The 20583-nt window shown below is 38.6% G+C and overlaps 1 long non-coding RNA gene across 2 annotated transcripts in view; it reads right to left on the minus strand.

Annotated features, from left to right (window-relative positions):
- The window catches only part of LOC141740037 (uncharacterized), a 67271-nt gene that overhangs the window by 11104 nt on the left and 35584 nt on the right, over positions 1 to 20583 (minus strand). For both annotated transcript variants that reach the window (XR_012585865.1, XR_012585864.1), the window contains exons 2-4: positions 4258 to 4402; positions 2672 to 2740; positions 1789 to 2030 (exon numbers count right to left, since the gene is read on the minus strand). This is a non-coding gene — a long non-coding RNA (uncharacterized LOC141740037). The remainder of the gene's footprint in view (positions 1 to 1788; positions 2031 to 2671; positions 2741 to 4257; positions 4403 to 20583) is intronic.

Raw genomic sequence — 20583 nt, forward strand, 5'->3', positions numbered from 1 at the left:
GTAATTTTACTTATTTATGGGACACAGAAATTCCCAAAGTTTTCATAACTGAAACAGCAGCTTAAAACTTTGTGACAGAATATACACCTGATTTAACAATATATTTAATCCTATTTATATCTCTTCTAGGCATATGAATAATCCAGATGACTCAGTGAAATTATGACTATATTTAAGGTTCAATGTGTATTTTAGCCAAATCAGTTAACTGCTCACCAAATCAGGACCTATGTGAAAAATGGACCAGACTTGAGGTTTTCTTGGTTGTTTTGTTTGTTTGTTTGTTTAAAAAAGCAGCAATCAGCAAGGAAAGGCTGGCTCAGCTCTTGCAGCCTCCAGGTAGAACTCACTCTGGAACACAACAGAGTTCATGCACTAACCTTCTGGGAAAGATAAGGAATAATAATACTAGAAGAAAAAAAAAAAGAAAGAAAAATAACTCCAAATGTATTTCGAAACACTGAATTTTCTTTTCATTACCTTTGGTTTTCAGTATTTTAAAAATGTATGTATTTAATTAATTAATGTAAGAAAAAAAGACTTCTTTGTCTATGATATTTTTCTCCATAAAAAGGGATTTCTGAAGCTGGATTGCTACCGCTATTTAATATCTCAATATACAGTGTAAATCCACTCATGACACATTTGTTGATTACGTCATTCAAAAACTAAAAGAAAAGCAATAAACAGCTCTCTGTGAACACAGGAAATGTAAAAAAACCCATAGGAATATTGTATATGTGAAGCATAAAAATCAACATATATTTTAACTCTTCATACTAATAATCAAGTGACTATTCTAATAAAGCGAAGCCCTTAGTTGTCTTTAAATTCACAACATTTCTCTGCCATGGTAGACAGAAAGCAAAGGACAGATGTTAGCAACCACTGTTTAGAAAGACAGTACATCACATCTATTTGACACTTTGATGTGCATTTCATCCATATTTCCATGTGCATTTCTAAATTGTATCTCAACACCCGCCTTGTAGTCCACACCCTAGTCAACATCTCTTCAGTTTGGCTGGCAGGATACTATGGAACACTGTGTAGAAAGCTGTGCTAAATGACACGTGCTTGCAAACAACAAACTTCCCTCCCTTCATCCACAACATCAGTCAATCCATGGTAGAAGGCAGAATTTGCCCCTAGTAAATCAATGCTGGCTTCTTCAAATTGCCTTCTAGTACTTCGTGTGCCTGAAAACAGCTTCTATCAGGACACAGTCTACAACATTTTGGAGGCCACAGGGAGGCTCCTTATCCCACAGTCCAGACTGTCCTTGTTACCTTTTTTAAAAGATGGACAGGATCTCAGCTACACACTTGATAAGATTTCCAAACTCAAACACCAGTGCACGACAAAGTTACCTCTTGCCTCCCCTGTGCCACCCCCCCCCCGCCCAAGAAAATATTTGCTGTCTTTATATTGAAGTCAGCTATCACAATACTTATTTCCTCATATTGTTGCTCTTCTTACAACAGGTACAGCAGACCCTGAATTAAGGTTCATAATTAGAAGACCTATCGCATACCCCTCCAATGGAATCTTGCTTAATCATCAGTACTCACCCATAAGATTCATTGAAAAAAAAGAAATTAAATACATGACATCAGATTTCCAAGAAACTACCCACTTCCATTTCAGTTAGTGCAACAATCCCCTGACTTAGCATTCATAAATTATGTGTTTCAGGTAAGATGTAAAACCTAGATCCTAAGTTCATAAAATTAGCAATTTCCTCAGAGAAGTGGTTTTATTTTCCAAAAGATTGAATCAACTCCTTACCCTACTGAGTCCCAGTTTCCGTCACTAGCAGTTTATTTGTCGTACGCAGCTACAGTTGAACACTGTTCTTTCTCCTTTTCACTCATAAACTGTTGGCTCTCTTAATCAGCTCCTGCCTTTCAGAGGGTCACGAAGTAATTGCTCAATTGACTTCATTTTAGAGGGGATGAAGTGATTCTTGTATACTGCTGGCAGAGCTCTTCAGGTTGAAAAGAGCTTTGAGAAGACAAGGTGACGTTATTCTACAAGCCAAGGAGTCAAACAACAACAGCGTTAGCAGACAAAGGAATAAGCGTCTCCAAAATCTGATATACTTTATGCCCATCATGCAGTGAAACATGTACTGAAGGCACAAATCCAGGCACCAGCACTACGGCGAAAGGTGTTAACTTACAGTTTTCTAGATGTTACAAAACTTCAATCAGGTCTCAGAACAAGATGTTTTATTTATATACTGAACTTCACTGTGGACCAGTCAATGTGCATCAGTGGTATCAGGGGTGAGGTTTTGTAACAGTGAAATGTACTTCTGAATCTCTTTGGGTTTTAATGCTCATTGACTTGGACAGGTAATCAATTGCTGCATCTCCAAAGGCCCATAGATATTGACTTTGGTCTCCAAAAGACTTTATAAAGAGTCATTTGGGGGATACTTTCACTTCAAATTGAATTGTGGACCATTAAATCTCTTTAGTAAAATACTGGAACAAACACTAGATGTCAATGCTACTTCTGCATTTTTAAATAGAACACAAATGCTCCCCGCTGAAGACAAGGTTCCTAGAAGGATCCCAGCTTGTTCTTTTTTCTCTGGCAGATTCTTTAAATCTATATTGATTTTATTTCCCCTACAGACAAAATGCATTAGTTTTACAATACTCACTCTTCTTCTCCCATAAGACAATAACACAGGTATCTCCTTAGCATTAGGCATGAATCAGCTGTTCAAATTCTGGAGAGAAGGCAGAAGGAGCAATGATATTGCAATCAATTAGTTTGATACTTATCTCTTGGTTTCTTGACAATGTATTTGATAAAGGACCTGGGGATGAAAGACTATGGGAAAATCTTATTTTAAACAATGGATTTTTGTTATACGTTACCTACTATGCATCTGTACATAAGATTAGATTATTTTTTTTCACTCTGATGAAAAATTAATCTACGGGTTTAATAAATGTGGATGACTCAGCTTGCTTGGCACTAGCCAATACATTGGAATTCCTGCCATTTTGCCAGCTCACTTCTGTGAACTGTCAGAATTTGAACTGTCTAAGTAGCAAGCCAGTAGAAAACATACTAAGTAGCAAATACAACTAAAAAACACTTTTTCAAAAGGAAGCAGTGTTTACAGAAGAGAATGTCATAATGCAACAAGGCTACAGTAAACTTTCTGTGACTCATTAATAGTCCTTAGGAAGTTCTATATGAATATGGTTAGGCATTATAATATAGACAACATGAGTGCTATGCAAATATTTTAGTTAAGTATACTAGCTGTATTTTTCTTGTATGCAATGTATTTGCTATGACTTATTTGTCATGTCCAAGATCATACATCCTACTAGATATTTTTACTTCAGTTAAAAAAAAAAAAAATACAACAACAACAATGTGCCTCAAAATCCTCTGGAGCTCCAGTTTATACCTGCAAGTCAATACCTTCCACATGTTCTTAGCCCTCCCATCACCCTGACACTGCCCTTCAGCTTCCACATGGAGCCAAAGTCCTGCAGCAGGCCAGTATTTGCGAGGTTCAGGCCACAAACCTCTGCACCATGAGCCAGGCAGGGGTGAGGAAGCCAGGTGTGTGTCAATGCTAGTGTTAGGCGACAGGGAGCACAGCCCTGGTTTACTAGTCAGTTCTTGATTCTCCCTAGCCCTCCTGGCTTCTTTGAGGTACCAGGTATAAATGTTCTGCACTGTTTGCCCATCCTATCCTTTCCAGGCTCGACTCAGGAGCTCCCTCGGCCCCATGAGAGGTTAAAACTTGGCCTCAGACTACACAGAGGCACTCCCTGCTCCAAAATTAGCAAGGAGGTACTAGTGCCACAGGTAGCTGCTAATTCAGTGGAAGGGGCAGGGGAAAGTGTGTTGGAGGTAATGGGTTTCACAAAGGGCACCGAGACCTTCATGCATTGTTAAGTACAAAAATGTTATTTTATTATCAGGTGTAAAATTCCTTTCTCATGCTGAAGTTATACTGGCTTCAAACAGACAGGCTGTTAGGAAGGGGAGTCCCCGTTTAGCAGAAGAGACAGGCTGTCCGTACCACTGGGAGACTAAAAAATGTAGATAGCTAGATCAAAAGGTAGACAGACAGATAGGCAGGCAGACAAATAGAAAGACAGTTTGGTCTGCCTGTCTGCCTATCAGTACAAGTACTTAGAGCCCACATTAGAATATATTTCCACAGAAGTTAATCCAAATACCTTTCCAAAGAAACTAATAAACAAAGAATGCACTTACTTCATCAGTATGCATCCCTAGAAGCACAAGATCAGCAGCCATCTCTGCCTGCAGTCCCCATCTGAGACCAGACGTCAGACTCTAGATCCCTTCATCATCAGTAAGGTCCATTGCTGCAGGTTGTGAAGGATACACATAACGCTTCCTGTTGCACATCCAAGAAAAACAAAACCAAAACCTTCTGAAACAGAGCCTCTGACCCTCAGTTCTCTGTGAAGAAAAGCTTTCTGTCCTCACTCACGTCTCCTATCCTCCACTGAACCTCTCCTCCCAAACTGCTCCCACTGCCTTGGCCTTGGGAAGTGACATGGTTTTTACAGGAATTTGGAGGTATACCATACACCAGACCTGTGATCTTCATCAGCTGCATAAAATCCATGAGAGAAAAGGCCTTTTGTTGGGAATACTGCAGAGCCTAAAGCCCCTTTTAATCCGTAAATAAGATTTGTAATGCTGCACTGAGGAAAGACAATGAAAACGCCCTGATTTTAGGTATTAAACTACTTCCAAAAAATGCATCCAAGGAGATTTGTATGCACTGAATAATATATGTATTCCTCTCAACAAGCAGCATAGCAACTGTTCAAACCTATCATCACTCTTACTATCATGTTATTTGTTTCTGGTGTCTTTATCTGATAGCATTTTGTTTTCTTTTATCAGTGCTTTCCTAACCCTACTTCACAGGTATTTTTAATCTTGGGTGTTACGCTGTTTTTGATTAGCCATTCTGCACACTAATTTACCTGTGTGTAAATCACAAATCAAAGGTGATTTGTGATCTCAGTGCCCGAAATAATTTCTTCGTTCTCATGTCTCTGCATCTTGTTTTGTGCCCCTTTCATCTCTGCTTGTACTCTTTACCCATTCCTTTTAAGTGCAGAGCACCTTCTCTTTTCTCCATCTGCCCCTTAACTTTCTCCATAATTCTGACACTTAAAATTTGCCAAAAATTTTGCCTCATAGATCTCTGCCACTTAAGGTCTGCAGACTCTCCCCTGGAGTTGGAGAACTGAAGCAATTCAAAGCATGGCTGAGGGAAGGCGAGCACGCGGTTCAGTTTCTCCCACTGTATCAGCAAGAAACAAAATGATTTGCTGCCACACAGTAATGAGAAAATCCAGGCTGGATACAAGAAACGGCAGCAGACAGAAAAATGTCTAAATGTACCTTTACCCAGACGACATCAAAGTCATTTTACTGCCCCATCTTTCTGCTTCCTTCCACACCCTCAGAGCTGCTCACTTATATGTGCCTGTGTACTCATTAACATCTAATTTAGGTGTACATCTGCTGCAGCTTTACATCAGCATTGCATTCCCCCATGTTAAAAATGCCTGAAGCTTTCTGTCTTTTCTTCATATTTGTTTCCGGTGGACTAAGAGGCAAAAAGAAAAAAAAAAGCTTTTTCATGCTGATTGACAAACAGAGGGAAAACAAACTCTAGGTTTTGAAGAGGATGAAAGAGCAGAATATGCTTCTCATCCGAAAACAATCTTTCCTCAGGGATGTGCCCCAGAGAGGCAGAGAGGTTTCTTTTAATTAAAGGAGCAATGAAGAGAAAAGAGTATCACAGATGTAGACATGACAGTCAGGACAGAAACTGGGTTTTGTCTTTTTTGCCATGAGAAGCAGTTGCACTCTATCACTTTACCTCACTTACTCATTTACTTATTTCCAGTCCATTCCTACATACCCAAAAGGTAAGCCAATGCCACAAATTAATGGCCAAACCTGAGATGATTTCCTAACCAGATTTTGTACCATCCCCCTCAGGGTGCATTACTTACAGACATCACCAGTGATATACACAACGCTGTTCCAGGAAGTCCTGCTAACTGGTAACAACCCTTCCCCTCCCTTTCCCACCCCTCCTCACCCTCACAGAGCATATTCGCAGCTGTTTCTGACAGGTCTGGGAAAAGCAGGTGAAGCAAGCACTTCCAGTGTTCACTGGGACAGCTAGTCTTGCGCACTCTCTTTTCATGGACAGATTTCTCCTCCAAGTTATAAAATACAGGTCTAGAGGAACGATCCTGGGTATTTTCCAGTCATCCCTAAGGACACCATTGCTTGGCCACTGGACTTGCTTTCTACTAACCTTTCCAACAAATACAGCTTGCAATTTCAGAAAGATGCTAAAATGCTACACTCCAAACCAGGAGCAAAATGTATAAACCAAAGGGTTTTATAACAAACCAGCATGCAGTGTTCAGCCATTACTTTTATTAGAAGTGACTGTAGTTTCTTCGCATTACAAAAAAAACCAAAAACAAACAAACAAACAACAACAAAAAAAACCAAACAGCTGTGGCACTCCAGCACAGAAATATCCACCATAGAGGCAGACTGCGTTGAGCCACGCAATGCTGCCTGCCTCACTGCCGACAGGAAAAGACTTCCACACGGTCCACAACTCTCAGGCAATATTACATATCTTGACAAAATTATTTAGGTTGTGGCTGTCATCACTCAGGTTTTTTGACTTGCTGATGCTCCAGAAAGACTTGCTGTTTAATTGCTTAATATGGAGCTCTGGTAGCAAAGCACTTAGAGACATGGCCCTATCTATCATTTCCAGAGAGAACTTTCCATGTATTTTTTCTGTATCTGCTTGAAACAGCAATACAGTTTTTGTCCCAGCTGCAAGAAAGAGAATTGGCATACCTAGAAGTCAATAGCTTTGTTTTGCTTTTATTTGCCAATTTGATCATAATTATATTTATTTTGCTCTTGAATTCCCTCTGATAAGACATACAGCATCTTTTGTACACACATCTCAAAATGATTTGAAAGACTTAAATATTGATAGCTTGTGCAAACTATAAAAAAAAGTCTCATGAATAGATATTAAGAGTGGGGATCTTTTTTCCTCTCCTTCCTTACACAGTAGGCCAAAAATCTCACATAAATGATTTCTTCTTGAGAGTTTCATCTTATTTTGAGTATTAAGATATCTTTTATAAAGACATTGAGACTTGATTTAGCAGCTGCCAGTGACAGAGAATCCGTCATAACTGGAGGAAAGTTGTTCCACTGATTAATTACTCTCTTAGAATTTACCTTAGTCTAGCTTCCAGCTCCTGAACCACATGGATCCATCTTTATGACAGAAATACCACCTACAATAAGCTATCCATTCCCCTTACCACCTCTTAATTTTCTCTTTGATGCATTAAACAGATTCAGTTTTCTTGGTTTCTCCCTAGAAAAAAAATATTTTCCTATTAATATTTTCTGAACCCTTTTCAATCCTTCATCAGCTTTTTTGAAGACTATTAGAACTCAAAACAAGAGTGTATCATTAGTGCCAGAGGTTCATGACTCATAACAATAGTTATAACTCTCACTTAAGCAATTAAAATAGCTAGATAGAAACATTCATGTCCCTCTTCATGCCACAACAACTGCAAAAATAGTACTCCCTTGTTCGTATGTATTTCCCAACTAATGATTCAGATGTTGTATTGAGCCTTAGCTACATCAGATTGCCCACTGACGTTCAGTTGTTTCACTGCTCTGGTTATTTCTTGTCTCTTCAGTTACTGATTTTAAGGATGAAGTCCCAGTTTCCTAACACTGACACACTTTCTGCATGCCTGGAAATATAACCTTGTAAGGTGACCACACAAAAATGTTTGTGTTGAACTACCTGCTTGTTTACTTCTGTAAGCGATCCAGAGCAGCCTCTATATCCCATGTGCAATTTATCATCATTATTCACTCACTAATTCTGTGTCATCAGAAATTTCACAAGTGTAGTATTTACAGGTGTCATCCTCCTGGATTAGACTGGGCCAAGAATAAACAGGAGCAGTATCTGCCCAGAAACTAATCCATGGGAGCACGAACTGAACTTTTACAGTTACTCTCACTCAGACACTACCCTGCTTCTGTGGGCTCTCTTGATTTTGGTCTGATGAGAAAGTTACCACTAAACATTGTTCCAGTATATCACCTGTCTCAAAAATGCCTCGGATCCACTATATCACAGAGATGCCTTCACCAAACGCATCTGAGATCTCAGAAGTGATACTTGTTTGCTTGACAGGATCAATCTTCTATACAAGCATGCTGATGGCATTAATTATACTGCCGTTCCTTTCCGCTTTCCTATTTGTGTCCCATTACTGCCTTTCCATCATTTTGCCATGAGCAGTCGCCTTATGGTTTCCTAGGCAAATTTGCTGAACCCTTTAAGTAATTAAAATTTTAATGCCTATGATTACATACTGAAACACACCCATTTTTCCCAAGATTTGTTTTAAAAACAAATAAATAATCCATGTCTAAGGGAGTTCTTTTCCCATTCTTTTTCTTTTTTTAAAAAACTACTCAACTGCTATTTTTCAACACGCCTTACAATTAACATTAGAATAGGAAGGATTTAAATATTACTCTAATGTCTAACATATGATTATAGAATTCTGCTTTTTTCGGGGCAAAATATATTTGTGAGTTCCTATTGAACACTATAGCTTTTTGTTCATCTGAAGAAAATGCTTTTCAGACTGGATCTGTACAGAGATAAAATATCTATTTTAACAGAAATAAAGTGATTACAGTCCAAAGTTTACCAGAAGTTTAGAGCAAGAGACCAGAACATCACAGAGAGCTGAAAGAAAGGAATGCTTGTGAATTCTGAAACCTTATTCTATTTTTCTTGTGCACATATTTCCAGTTTTCCTGATGGTATCATTTTCATTCCTCACAAAAATGGAGGTAGTGGAAGAACCTTTGAATCCCATCAGAATTTTACTTACTACTGCCAAAATATTGCTATTGGTGAATCGTGATTCCTGGGAAAGCAGAGGCTGTTTATAGAATTTATAACTTGGACTGGTCAAAAATATTTTTATTACAAAGACAGTGTTTTGATGAAAAACTGCCCTCAACTGAGCAAACATTTGATTATTGGATAAAATAAAATACCAATTTATTTTACTCCATCTCCTTGAACTGGGAGTACAAAAAAGAGACTTTTTAAAATCCCCATTTTTCATGTTTTTGCAGTTTTGAAACTGAGAAAAAGGAAGAGCACAATGCAAAAATGAAAGTGTACTGTTTTCTCAAGAAAAAAAAATAATTGCGGAAAATAGTAAGAAAATAGAACTAAACTTTCCTTTGAAAACTTTCCATGAACCATATTTCTTTCTTTTTGATTGACTCAAGTTGTGTCATCCAGGTCAGGAGCAGAAACAATCACCACGTGATACAATAGGACACAGTTTGAATGGCAAATCACTAGGATGAAACACTCAAATTAATATTAGCTACATGAGTGAAATGGGTTGGAACAAACTATTCATCAAACAATTTCAAATAATAAACTAATTAATGCAAATTGTGATGTGTTCATGGAGAAATAACAAATGCAAAAAGGGCAAATTTCATTGTCAAATGATTGTTCTCAGGGAATAATTCATCTAGCTGCAGAAGACAGAAAAGAGTTGAATGCTAATGGGTAGGAATGAAGAGAATATAGCATAGAAAAAGAGCTAATTCATAGATGGCAGTAAGTCTGCTGACTGCTTGGGAAAAAAGGGAACTAGATAGATACTGCTGAGTCTCTTGAAAAATTGGACATACCTTAGGTTTAAGCCCCTGTGTTAGATTTTGCAATATTAATATTTCAGACTGCAGGCTCTCCAAGAAAGTATCTTAAAATGAACATGTAGCATGTAATAGAAAGAAACTCCGCTCTCAGCCAGGTTAACTAGCCTTAAAGGAAATGATAACAGCTATTAATAGTTATAGAACTATTTGTTTCATTCTGCTAAATTTTGTAGAACCTCAATAAAACAAAACTTTGTACTAGAATAATCATATAAAACAAATACTGCAGAGGCATGATATATTCATTTTAAATGCAATCTGTAATCTTCAGTTTCATTTGTCTGTTCGACAGTACTGTCACACCTGCTTGCTGGACACTGCGGCCCCCTAGAACCAGCTCCCGTTTCAGTAATGCCGAGCTGTCAGGAGGGTTCCGAGGCATCTGTGCATTAAGCATCTCTTCGGTATTTGCCGTTTCACTGTGGCAGAGCACCAATACATGCACAAATGTACGCACGCAAAGACCTGAGTGCACAGCTCATTTCTTTCTGGAACATACTGATTAGTTCTGGAGAGGGATTAGAGAAAGGGAACGGTGGTGTCAGTTGTCACTGATTTCCAAGATAAGTGAGTAATTGACCAGCAAAATTGTGCCCAGCCAAAAACAAACAAACAATCAACACTTAAATACAGTTGAAGTAGTACTACTACAAAAAGTACTACTACAAAAGCAAAGTAAGCAAATTAACTCTGCTGAATTATCAGGACTACTTTTAGATAACATTAATTTCAAGCAGATGAATTTAGAAACTTTGCTGTTTCATGGCCAGGAAGACTGAATCTTTCTCTTTTTCAGTTTCAACTCTTTGCTAGTTATATCCCCAATGGCCGTTATAGGATGCCCCACTGTTTACTACAAGCTTAAGTTTCTATACTAAAAATATCTGATTTTGTTCTGCATTCTTCAAACCTATTTTAACAAGGTAATAATTATATGCATGCTCTTCAGCTGTCAAATATATGTTAAACAGGGTAACATTTATTAAATGTGAGCACTAATGCCAGGAGAACCAGTTACCGCGACATTTCTTAAAAAAGCACAGAAGAAGCTGTTCAACACCTGCATACTCTGTTTTGTACCAAACTGCTCTAATTAGCACATTTTGAGATATGATTAGAGCACTAGAGGAAGCTTTCCAAATGCCATTAATTATGGATGTGATCTTAAATTATTCACTTTGAATATTTTTTTTCTTGCTATGCTCCTTTTATCTTCCACTAACTTTTAGTTGCATCCTAGAACAGATCCAATTAAACTTCAAATGGAAGTTTGTTATGCTAAAGGAAAGGTAAACTGAAAATTAATCACCTTTTTTTTCTAAGGTGCTTGTCCCAAAAAGGTAGAACGTAGGTGAAAGTCAATTTTTTTTCCTCTTAAATGTTCATCATTCTTTAGCAGTCTTGGAAGAGCGATACTCATGCAATCATTAAGCATGAAAATTTCCATCTCTCACTAAAGCAATATTATGGAATGCGACAAAATATTTGTGTAATCATTCATTCTTATTCCTTTCAAAGGATTACTATATCAGATCAGTTATCCAAGCCTCTGGTATAACACAAGTAGTGTCATATGTGGAGTCTAATAGCTTGTGAATAACTGAAGAACCTTTTCCAGGCTCACATGCAACCAGACTTGCCAGGAATAAGTCTGCGCAAAGAAAGGATTGTGGCACTAGGAAGGAGGGAGACACAGAGAGCGAAGGGTGGAGTCACGATGTAAGAAAAAGGAAAGACGTGCGGTGAGCAAAGCTGAACACAGTCCAAGGTAAGAAGCAGACTGAGAAGAAACAATAGACAGAGAAAGGCAGTGAGGGCAAGGGCAACCTTTTCCTTAAGTAGCAGGGCTGGCTGCTTCAGGTTGTGGATGGAACGGGGTGCTTTGATGTCCAAGGCGCTGCAATGTTCAGGGGCTGCGATTCAACACAGTTCTGAGGCTGCTGCTCCCTTGACCGATATCAGTCTAGGAAAGATCACCTGGCCACCAGCTTTTTGTAGCTTTACACAGATACTGGCTGGAACCTTGGGTACCTGGCCCAGGTATTGTACTGATTAACTCACACGCTCGTATCCTCATGTCCTAAATACCTCTACAGTGAAAAACGTGGACAGCACAGGGAGTAAATTGCTTTTGCTCCCTCTTGTCTTATTTTTTTCCCTTCCACACATTAACCTGATTTGCTGGTGCCCTTAGCAGGACACAACATTTTTGCAGAGATAAAGAGAATTCATATACATTTGTTTTAAAAAAAAAAGCTCACATCTACACATAAGACACAGAGATATAGTAAAAAGCTCCCATGTATGTCCTCTGGATTAAGCAGAGTAGCCAAACAACCCTAGTGCATGCAATGACTGAACATTGCCTTAGATGTAATCTATTTTTCTAGATTTAAGTTCCTCCTTTAAAGCTTCCACTGGGACCCATTAGAAGCTACTAGAACATACTTGTTTTGTTAAAGACTACTGATAAAATCCAATGAAAAGGAATGACAATTGTCTTAAAAGGTGTTTAAAACACGTGGCTGTAGAAAACAGACCAAAGATGGGCTGTACTCCAAACTGGAGTGCTATCACCTCACACAATAGCCACATCCTTCTTAAAGCTAAACAGAGGCAAAGGTCTCTGAATAGGAAACCTCCAGGGAAAACACACCTAGGAGCAATCATTCAGAAGTCTGTTCTTCAGCTGATTTGGTGACATTTCAGTGTCATGTGCAAGCTGTCACCTTACTGATAAGGGGGAATTTCTCTTGCATTTGGCATCATTAAAGCAATTTAGAGAGACTATTTCTAACATCCTGAATCAATACCTTATGTGGCTATTACCCACAGACTACTAAAGCACTTCTGATGTTTAATGTTGTACCTGGTCTTATTCATGAACTTCCTCTTGTCTTGAAAATAACTCCTGTGATCTTGGCACGAGGTGCTGTATCCCTAGACATTACCAAGAATTCACTCACATGCTTGAGTGGGATAGGGGGGACAGAGATAGGGAGTGAGATAGGGATCAGGCTCAAAACAGGTAGAAAACCCATTCCTTATCCTCAACTAAATCAATGGAGTTTGCATCATCTCTCACAACTGCATCGCAGTATCTGGTCCATACTGGACAACCAGAAACCCTACAGAACTAAGTCATAATGCAAAATGTAATCTTCCATTCATGAGGGTGGGAGAGAGGGATTGTTATTAGGTGAATATAATACATTTAAAAGGTTTTTAGTGTCCTTTGCAACCTTGTAACCTTACCCACTGTATTTCTCCATGTTCATATCTTATCCTTCACAATCACTTGAGACTCTACGATATAATAACGAGATTAGGACCTTCCTTGAGCTAGTCATTCCTTGCCCTCAAGGTCTCGTCATTGTACAGCAATGGCTCTGTGCACAGAGCAAGATGCTTTCTGACACCAGAAGCCTGCTCAAAATCACCACCAAGTTGGCAGAGATCTATGAAATAGATAACATTTCTAATCAGTCTATCAGCAAAAGGCAAATCTCATGGAAAAAGCAGATGCTTATAGAATGGAATCCTATCTTTAGTGCTATGTACACACTGTTTGGCTTATACCTTGAAGTTCTGAAAGAAAGAAGTTATTGATTTTGTAAGTTCATGTTGCCTTTGCAATATTGCCAGTTGCCTGCAAAAGCGTACTGGGAAAAAGAAGAAAAACTGAACAAAAGGCAGGGAACTATAATGGAATACAAATCTTCTGTTCTAACTTCTCTGCCTACAGTTACAGACGCGTAAGTACATAACTCTAGAGTATATAACTCTAAAGAAACAACACTAATATAACTCAGAGTAACTTCGTTGACTTTTTTCAGTAATGTCGAGATCAACACAAGAATCAAAATCATGGTAAGAAATATCTCACATATGAACTCTGACTCTTTGGTATCTTAATGTTGCTTACCATCACTAATATTGTCACAAAGCGTTGCCCTGAGCGTGATAGAAACTTCCCAGCAGAGGACTATTTCAAATGCTCTCAAACATCACTATGTACTGTATTTCACGCACAAAAAATTAACATGTGTCATTTGTATTCATTATATTGAATATTCAAAGCATATCTTCCTGGCAACTTATTAGGACTGACATTAGGGCAGGTGGAAGAGAATTTCAGACACCCTGAACATGACATTCCTAACTCATTGTAAAATTAATGAAAACTACTTATATTTAAAGTGAGTTCTGTCCAAATTTTACTTCATTTCTGCTGGAAACCTTGAATTTCTTGTTTCTACAGCCTACTATATGCATGACACCAGATAATACCAGCAGCTCCAAATCTAGGACTAACCAAGGTACACCCTATGTGAAATGAGCCATAACAGGTCCTAAATAGGAAATGCTATTCCTAATAAGAAATGCTATTCTGTAGTTGCCCCAGTATGAAACATAAGCAGATGGGCTAAGGTACCAAGAGCTGAGAGAGACTGAATAACACCCTCATATTTGACAACTACTCCTGAAGTTCTAGAGTGGGGCATCTCAGAAAGTAATCATTCATGCCCATTCAGTTTTACATGGATGAAGGATATTTATTTTTTTCTACTTGGGTGTCAAACAAACATCTTCCAGAATTAAATACATTGGAGAAATTATCACAAAACATTAGCCCTGCCTTCACCATTTTCAGCTGCACTGGGGGATGTTACACACACTTTTATTTGCATTAGGAAAGAATGTGAGCGAGAAGGATATGAAGATGAATCCCAGTCAGTGCTGTAAAAACCGACCTACTGATGCAAAAATTACGTATCTGGCAAATCATCAGTTAATCAGCAAGGTCAAAAATAGCAAAAAAGGAACATGCCACAAGAAATACTATAGCTTTCCTCTCCATTGCTTGGTTATCACCTTTTAATGCCCTGTACATGTTCCCAGGACACCCTCAGAGTGGCACGTAAAACTCCCAGTTGATTATCAGACTGTTGCTAATTACCGATACCTGAAGGGAATCACACATAACAGATGCAGGCATTCATAGCCAGCCTACTACCAAAGAGCTAGACTGGCAAACTCTAGGTTAAAGAATGAGTCTTGTAGATTCATGGGGACAGTCTTTGGTTGCCTTCACTGTCTTTCCCCATCCAGCCAGGCTTGTAGTTATCACCTGCACTGCATCAAAATTGCTGTTCCAGATCTAGGAAGAGGCATAAATTACATTTTATCCTAATTGGACTTATTGTGTTCCACTGGAATTTACTTTCAACAAGTCTTTTAAGGCAGGAGATGATAGCTATTCAAGGGAATAATATTATCATCTTTCTGTTTTGCAACTGTTTTTCTAATTATATTATAGGTGACATTCTCTTCTCCCCCCTCCCCATGTGGAAGTAGCTCTCAGGCATGGCAGACAGAAGTACTGTTTGACTAGAAACATTTTTTTCAGATGTTTACTTTCATCTCGGTTAAAAATTACCCTTCATATCTTCCGCAAACATTAAAGATCACCTGGTGAGTTTTTCGCCTGCACAGATTCATTCTCTTCTGTGTACTCCAGAACATGTTATAGTCATTCATTGCTACTACTTGCAATTACAGAAGAGAAAAAAATGTGTATCTGATAGATCTATCTAAAGCACATGTAGACTCCAGCAGCTATAAAACACATTAGCTTTTCTGCTCCTTACTGTAGGGACAAGGGAGTTTTCAACCTCTTATAAGAATGCTTTGCCAGTCCCGCTAATTGCCAGTAAAAAAATTGATTCATATCTTGTCAATTATAAATGTAGTGATTAACTCTGTATATGCTACTATCACCTTCTGCACTGTACTGAAGAATTCCTTATGTCCCAGCAGCTAAATTCATCCTAAACAGTCATTTTTGGGCTCAGGAAGTGACAAAGGCTGCCAGACACACACACAGAGAACGTAACGATCTGTGGATGAACTGGACTAAGATGGCCAGGCTATTACATATACTCTTGCAAGAAAAATCCAACTGTGATTTTCTAATGATCAAAATTGCGAAGTTTGGGTTTACATTTCATCTTTGACTGTGATTCAACCTCCAAAGCGACCCAGTATCCCCTTGTCCCAGCTTGCATAATAGAACTGGCCTTGGGTGCCAGGAGTGGGAAGTTAAGAAAAAAAAAAAATTAAGACACCCAGATGACATGAGAAATTTTTTAAAGTGACAAACCCCAACCTTTATACCAAAGGAAGCAAGGCCTTAGTTCAAAGCATTTAAAACCATATATTTTAAAAAAACAAAAAACATGTATTTGTTTCTCCTTCTACTCTCTCAGTGGATGCATAGGTGATGATACAGCTGAAGATGATGAGACTCTGCCCATTGATTCCATGGGCATCAGTTGGATTCCCCATGCAGGCAAGAGGTAAAAAAGCTGTCTCATTTATGCTAAGACCCATTCTCTCCTGACAACATAAAGGGCTCTTTATAAGGCACAATTGCAACTTGTGCTTAATTTTAGCTCCCTCCACACCAACCAGAACAGTGAAAAAGAAATTATGTAGAGGCATGAATCAAGTCTAACATCTTCAGAGATTAGCAATTCATTTAATGGCTGGCAAGGACTATAAAAGCCTAGGCATTTTATGAAAAAAGTATCTGTTCCCCTTGCAGTTCTAATGGCAGTGGTAAGTCTGCAGCTTCAATGAGAGGTGACAATAACCATCAGTTTAATTGCAGTATTGACTGAGTCATGGATTCCTGCCAGTATTCCCAGAGGTTTCTGAAGGACAAGGAGGTGTGCAATTAAAGCTATCTGCATCATGAAGTGCAGACAGTGAAAAAGCAGGACCCTAATGTTAAGTACAACCCCTGCCCTGTTTTTCCCACTGTAAGATTTTTTTTCTTGGCAACATAGTTTACACTGTCTGATAGACACCAATTACACCTCTTCATCTGAATGTAAAATTTGAGGCCTATTATGAAAACTCAGATAACATCACAGTTCATATTAACAGAGCTGCTGAATTTGTCATTTAACAGATCCTCCAAGCTACGCTTTATTTGTTTTGTAGTTAATATTCTCTCCATTTCACTGATGGGAAACTGATCATGAAATATATGGCTTTAGAAAAATTCTAGCACATTTTCTTAGTCATTTCAGGGTCCTATGACAAAAAGTGAGTGACGAAATGACTTCTACATGTTGATACATAACATCAGTGACAGAGTTAAAAGAGCTTCATGTTCTGACTGCCTTCCCTCTAACTACCTGTACATCTCGCTGTTCAGAAGACAAGACTCCCGCAGCAACTTGGGAGCAAATCATACGCCCCTGGGACCAATGTGATAACAACTCCATTTTTGTCTCCCATGCTTTCTACTTAATGCAAAATGCCAGAGTTACCTAAATACACAAATTATAATTGGTAATGGAGGGGTAAGGACAACCTTTTTTTTCTCCCTTGCTTAAGACAATTCACAGCTAACACAATTATACAGCATGCCATATTTATTAACCCAGCAGGCACCATCAAATGCTCATGAGGCATTTGCATGTAAACTTCAGGGGAAAAATCGCTTTTGATGCTAAGTTTATGGCATCCAGCAGTGATGGCCAATTTGTTGCATTGCAAAGCCGCCTTGAGTGACAGCATTCCACAAGAGTCTCCTGAGAGAACCAAGGGATGTGGGGGTTAAGTTTGTCATTCAAGGAAATCTGTGTCATCGGTGAGTGCTGTGAACATCCTTGCTGTCATTTGTTTTCAGTTCCACTGCAGTTTTTTCACAGCATTACCTGAAGAAACTTTAAGACGGGTTTATTTCTGACCCAACCTGAATCAAGGAAGTATCTATATTCTGGTGACAGCCTTCTCCTGTGAAACTTCATATCTACATTGCCTACATTTCTTTAAAAATAGTAAGCTGTCTCCTTACATGACATGTTCATTTATTTGCTCATATATTCAAAGGTGAGCTTTACTAAACTAACATGCGCGTCTTTAGATCTTCACACCACTGAAAGTAAGTCTGTTCAAATAAACAGTCTCCAAAAATTGCTTGCAGATATCAGAAGAGATATGGCTAAGATCAGAATAAGTACATTGATTTCAAGACGTTATCTTCATACATACCTGTTAAAGTTCCAAGTTATAGAAAGTATTATCTGTGACACACACAGATTAATGCTTCATTAACAAAATGAGACTTACAGCAAAAGTTTACCTTGTTCAGTTGATTTTTTTCCTGGTAAGAACATTTTTATATCACACCACACCCCGGATCAAGGAGCATACCTGTATAAATGCCTACACTAAAATCATGCGTCCATTTGGTTCAACATGGATTTAAATTAAGAAAACATTTCTTGTAAGCGAAGGTAGCTTTTATGTCTAAAGACATTATTACTTCACCATATCTCAAAAGTGTTTGCATACGCATGGAAGTCCATGACATAGACGCTGATGTACTCTCACCATGAACTTTTCTAGCACTATCGCAGAGCAGTTCAGCGTTGTTGATGACAATGCTAAGAGCACGACCTTCAAGGAATATTTGAAAAAAATGTAAAGCATGGAATGTTCTTGCCAGGCACACTCCGCAAAAAAAGTCAGAATGAAGAATGACCCAAATGTCAACAAAGCAATGAATTTAGTGCAAATTTCTTGGAATAATCTTCCAAGAAGAAAAATATAAGCACAATTTTCATTTTATTATAGCTTTGTAAGAAGTAGGAAATTTCCATTTTGGTTAATTAAAGGCCTGAAAGAAAATGGATAAAACTACTTGTTTCTATATTAGACAAAGCCCTCAAATGAGACTGGTACATTTAGGAATATGTATATTTTCTGTAGGAACAGGCACATTGTGGTTCTCAGACACTTTGCGTCATGCCAGTAGCACAGTGTTCAGATTCACAGACTACCTTTCTTTAATATTGCATTTGCCTGGTAACATTTTATTTTCAGGTAGTCAGTGATGTATTATACAGCAAGACAGGTCTGATCATACAACTATGACATATTTTCTGTTAAAAGAGACTTACTCTAGGTTAAGTGAAACATTTTCTCTCCACTACTGCTGGACGACAGCTGGAAGGTCTTAGAAGACCTTTCACAGTAAGATAGCCTGGAAACGGTGCCCAGAAGTTAGTGTCTGACTGCCCTGGTTGCCTTCAAGGAGTTGCTCCAAGGAAAGACCATTATTCCCCTTCCGGTGTTTTATTTTGGTTTGGGGTTTTTTTTGTTTGTTTACTTTTATAATTCAGTTTCCACAAGGGATTACTTGTAATCTTAATTCTCCTTCTTTTGTGTTCAGCCCTCATCAGAATATGGTTCTTGATGTAGACAAGTAGATTGTCATGTAATGCTAAAGGAAAGCATTGCAACATCTATGTAGGTAATCCAAAACTTGGTACACGCTCCTCTCTAACCTTTTCTAGTTACTATTGATGCCCTAGTGGCTGCATTTTACAAACAAGGGAAAAAAAAATCCCATAAAATAAAACATTACAAAGTTTTAATACTGATTTCTGTATGAGCCAAGGGTGCTTTTTAGCTGCTTTTATACCAGTGCTAAGCTGAAATTTCCCATCTAAAAGGAAGTGTCCGGCTTCATTCCTAGACAGGAACCTGTCTTCATTTCAAGCAAGTAGTGTTTCTAATAATTGCCTACTAATGAGCATATTAACCCACATTTCTGTTTGTATTGAGATTTCCTTCAGCATTTCAGCCTAGTCAGCTACTGTATTACTAAGGAGGATTATTACTGATGCAATAATATTTATTAATTCAGACTTATTGCACAGACACAAGCAAAAGGCATCTGTTTATTTTAATTACTTTCTAATCAGCTAAAGGAATGAAAGGGTGATGGATCAAAGGAAAAGCTATCACAAAAACGATTCAGTGATTTGTCTATAACAATGGGCAATGACAGTAAAGTAATACATTACTTTTTCAAACAACAGCGCGACCATTAACCAGTTAATCAGCCAATACTAGCAATGTGAAAAATATGAACCAGAAGGCAGCCAAGTGACCTGCCGAACAGCTCCCGGAAAATCCAGAACTACAATGGGAACATGGATATTTCTCGTGTCCGACCCAGCACCCTGTGCTGTACTCCCCCTGCCCCCAAACAGACAGTGCTGCACTTTTAGCCACTGACATCAGCAACAGACGTATTTCAGTAGGTCCATCTGTGGTGAGTGTAGTTCAGCTACCTAGGGTTCCCCCCACTTTTTCTGCACTATGAAGGGTGTGTTTTTCAAAAGTCTAACCACAAGACAAGAAGCTAACAGAAAGAGGTGGCTTCACCTCTAGGATCAAATAGAGCTTTTTTTCACTGCAACTGACCTCAATGCTGAAAATGCACTATTTTAGCATACAACCCAACCTAAAAGCCAGAAGCTCACCTTGACAGCACAGAGACCAATTAACATTTTCTAAATTTGCTACTGTGTCCACTTTATACTAAACACTGGGATAGGACACTTGTCAACCTCCCCACTTCTTTTGCCCTTAAAATCCTGTCCTATTCACTTTAATTTTTTTTAACTTGTTTTATGGGCTGCTGAGCTTCCTCTTCTACAAACCCATAGCAAAATAAAAAACCCCACAAACCTTATTCCCAGCACTCAGAAACTTAGTTAGCATGAATGGAGAATATATCACCATTAAGATGTGTCAGAGCCCTAAGCACATTCCCCCCTCCCCATTCTGGGGGTTTGCCTGCCTGGGCTCGGGGCCAACACTGAGCTGATGCTGCTGGTGGCC

This window comes from Larus michahellis, chromosome 3 (genome assembly GCF_964199755.1).
Source record: "Larus michahellis chromosome 3, bLarMic1.1, whole genome shotgun sequence".
NCBI classification, from domain to species: Eukaryota; Metazoa; Chordata; class Aves; order Charadriiformes; family Laridae; genus Larus; species Larus michahellis.